The sequence below is a fragment of the Stegostoma tigrinum genome, chromosome 14, assembly GCF_030684315.1.
Source record: "Stegostoma tigrinum isolate sSteTig4 chromosome 14, sSteTig4.hap1, whole genome shotgun sequence".
Taxonomy (NCBI): Eukaryota; Metazoa; Chordata; class Chondrichthyes; order Orectolobiformes; family Stegostomatidae; genus Stegostoma; species Stegostoma tigrinum.
This window is the reverse complement of record NC_081367.1, coordinates 631,703-635,193: the sequence shown is the minus strand read 5'-3', so window position 1 is coordinate 635,193 and position 3,491 is coordinate 631,703. Positions and strand designations below refer to the sequence as shown.

Genomic DNA, 3,491 nt, shown 5'->3' with positions numbered 1-3,491 from the left:
ATGCACCCAAGATCCCACTTGAGGCCTTCCACCGAATGTAGCTACCAGCCTCTGCTCGGTGACCCTTGTTGTGTATTCTGAAGACAGGTTATGATCTCCAGCATTTGTTTTCAGTACAGATTTCAACACCTGCTGTAATTTGCTGCTACATTGCATAAAACTGGTTGCACATACATTTTAAAAAATTATATTCCAAAACAAGAATAATTTGTGGAAGAATCTTACATAACTTCTGGTTTGTTTCACATTTGATAAAATATTAATCCCATTTATTCACTTTATTGCCACTATTTTATAATTAGCCAATATATTGAATTTATTTATTTGAAATAAAATTTATATGATATCCAAATGGTTTCTGAAGAGCTAAAAGTAAGTTAAAAATTATTCTTACAACTGAAAAAAAAGTATGTGAAAGAGATATGCAATGTAAAATCTCAGTTCATTGACCAAGCTACACCTATTGTTTGCATTAAATAAATGAAAAAATTAGCTGGTTTCTCACATTCACTCAATTTCTAGATTTCAGCGGAGAAGTTGAGTTTAGAAAGACAGTTACTTTTAAAAACCTTTAGGAAGGTAGAAATTGCCTGAAATATAGCTCCCAACTGAAACTACAGTATAAGGGCAAATGCAGCAATGACAACTAACAGGGGAAGCCAATCTTGTGTTCAAGTGTTCGAAAGATGTCATCTTGAGAAGTAACATTCCTATAATCATGGTTCCTGGAAGATATAAGTAAATTTCTAAGGTTCATGTCTTTAGTGTTGTAACTTTCGTTCAGCATGCACTTTCATTTACCATTTGCTTCTATTTCACTTCCTACATATGGCTTACTCCTCATCTTGATATGTGTGTTTTAATAATGTGCATCCTCATCAAAGAATGATGTGGTATGCTTTCAAGCAACTTTTTTTAAGCACTGGCATTTTCCAGGGGCATCTACTGTGTGACCCTTGAGTTGGTAACTGGCTTGCTATTTTTGTTTTCCAAATAAATATGTTATTGGGCACATCCTTCACAAAGATTACTTAACTTCAAATTGCCCCAGTCTGATTGTTGTTTCACTCATTTTGTCTATGCTAATACATTTAATGCAATACCAAATGTACTGCTTAAATGTAATAATATCATATCTATATCATTGATGCTGAATGCAACAAATACTGTGTGTGTTGATGTGAATACCTGCCCCAACAGCAGAAGGAAATCACTTGCTTTCATCTTAAACACAGAGCCAGCGCACAACAGGACGAACACTGTAAAAGTACGTCAATGCACTGATTCACAAGACCACAGCATTGCTCAAGTTGGTTCTTGCAGCACACATTGACACACACAAGGCACAAAAGAAAGCTTTAATGTGTGTTAAGAATGCTCAATATTCAGAGGAGTGTGAAATACCGACAACCACAATGGAAAGTACAGAAAGGTATAGGAGGAAGACAAGGTGAAACAGTGGATCAGTGGTTAGCCCTGCTGCCTCACAGTGCCAGGGACCCAGGTTAGATTACACCCCTTAGTGACTGTTTCTGTGGAGTTGCACATTCTCCTGCACGAGATGTGCAGGTAAGGTGGATTGGCCATGCTAAATTGCCTGTAGTATTCAGGGATGTACACATTAAGTGGATGAGAGGGAGATGGGTCTGGGTGGGATGCTCTAAGGATCAGTGCGATGTAACAACCAATGCTGTAAGGATTAAAAATGCACAGGTGAACAGATGACTATAAACTGACTGGTCACTGGCACAGAAACAAGGTGGGAAGTCTGGTGTCTGACACTGGCAGCGAGAAATGAAGTGGAAGCTTCTGTTCCTTGCACTATGGCAGATGATGTTCACTGGCACTTAATTGTGTAGGAGATTAAATAGTGCGTCTAACCGTCAGACTAGAAAGAATAGACAGTCCCACTGGAGTTGGGTGGAGGGGAGAGAGGACATGGTTCTTCCATAACCTGCCCACTGTGGTTGACGGAGGCCTCAACAGCATCTGACCCATCACCCGCACTTCTGCGCTTGCTCCTTCCCATCACCCACAACAGTGTGATCGGGCTCCCCTTGGTCTCACGTTTCATCCCACCATTCAGACAACTCCACCAGAAAGCCCCCACCAAACACATTTTCCCCTCACTCTCCCTTTCTGCATCGTTCCCTCTCAGACACACTAGTCCATTCCCCAACCACCAACACTACCGCCTTCCCATAGCACCTTCCCATGTTGGAATCACAGAGTTGGAAGCTTCAGTGAATATCTCCTGGTTGCTGCTATCTCTGGATTTTCTCTCGCTTTTTCCCCTCCTGGATGGGAGAAGTGCATGTGAGAATCTGTGTCTTAATTTCCATTTCTTGCCAAGGAGTGTGTTTATTGGATGTTATTATATTAGAACAGTTAGTTATTAATAGTTACCGTATCTATTAATCTTTTAAGTTTTCCGGTAGATTAATTCTAAATTCCTTATCCTTTGGTTGTATCGTAGCTACAGTTTTTAAATAACTGATGTTTTACTCATTGAGCAGTTTGACCATCGTGTTGTATCTGGAACAGACACTTTACATTTAGATTTTAAATTAAATTTTAGATTTTATTATTATATGTACTCAAGTACAGAAGTACAGGAGTGCAGCGAAGAGTGCATAATGTCTACACATGTGGTGTTATCCTAAGTACCAAGGTACCTAGGTGAGGAAAAAGCTTAGGTACAAAGTAGTAAGAGAAATGACAGATGAAAAGTTAAGCATCACTTCACAGAATAGTAGAAAAGTAAGGAAGTAGGTAATAGTTTATATTAGAATCTTTTGTGGTTTAAACAAAGAAAATAGAGGAATACATTAAAAGTTCAACAGCCTTTGAGTCCTCTTCTTATGTCTTTAAGATAAGAAAACATTAGGGTCTAGATTACTTTCTTAAAATATTCTGATCTTGTCCATAAGATGTTTGATTCAACCTTGTTTCCAACTTTATATCTATTCTATGCCCCAGACACTTGCCAAATCATTCTGAAACCTCCCCAACAACACAAGCAAATCTCTCAGCAATGATATTGGACCCATTCTGCTCAGGTAGAAAGCATCCAGTTCTTGGATGTTGACTGTTGTGTCCACTTCAGCAGTTTATGTGCTAAAATTGGATTGACACAGAGAAGATCAGCATGGTTCCTGTGTAAGAATGACACAGTGTTCCACTTTTTTGGCAGTGTGGGGCTTCAGTTGGTTAAAACCACTGCCTAATAAACACCTAGATGGTGTGTTCGAATCTGAGCATGTGTCAGGACTTCACGTTGTACATACGCCCCTTCCCCTCCTTTTTGATGGTTGCAGTGCTCAATAATGGGTTTTTGCATGTAAATATCTAACTGGCTGATTACTGGTGGTGGTTAATAGTTGAAATAAAAAAACTCATGGTGATTTGGTGGTGGGAAGGTCGTTCGGTTGTGTCTTGACTATTATTACTTGAAAGGCAAGAAAACCAAAAGCAATTGCAACAACTTTCAA

At 39.1% G+C, this 3,491-nt stretch overlaps 1 pseudogene; it reads left to right on the top strand.

The window, feature by feature from the left end:
- The first annotated feature begins 3,097 nt into the window (after window positions 1-3,097).
- LOC125458051 (U6 spliceosomal RNA) lies at window positions 3,098-3,188 on the top strand (annotated as a pseudogene).
- The last annotated feature ends 303 nt before the right edge of the window (window positions 3,189-3,491 follow it).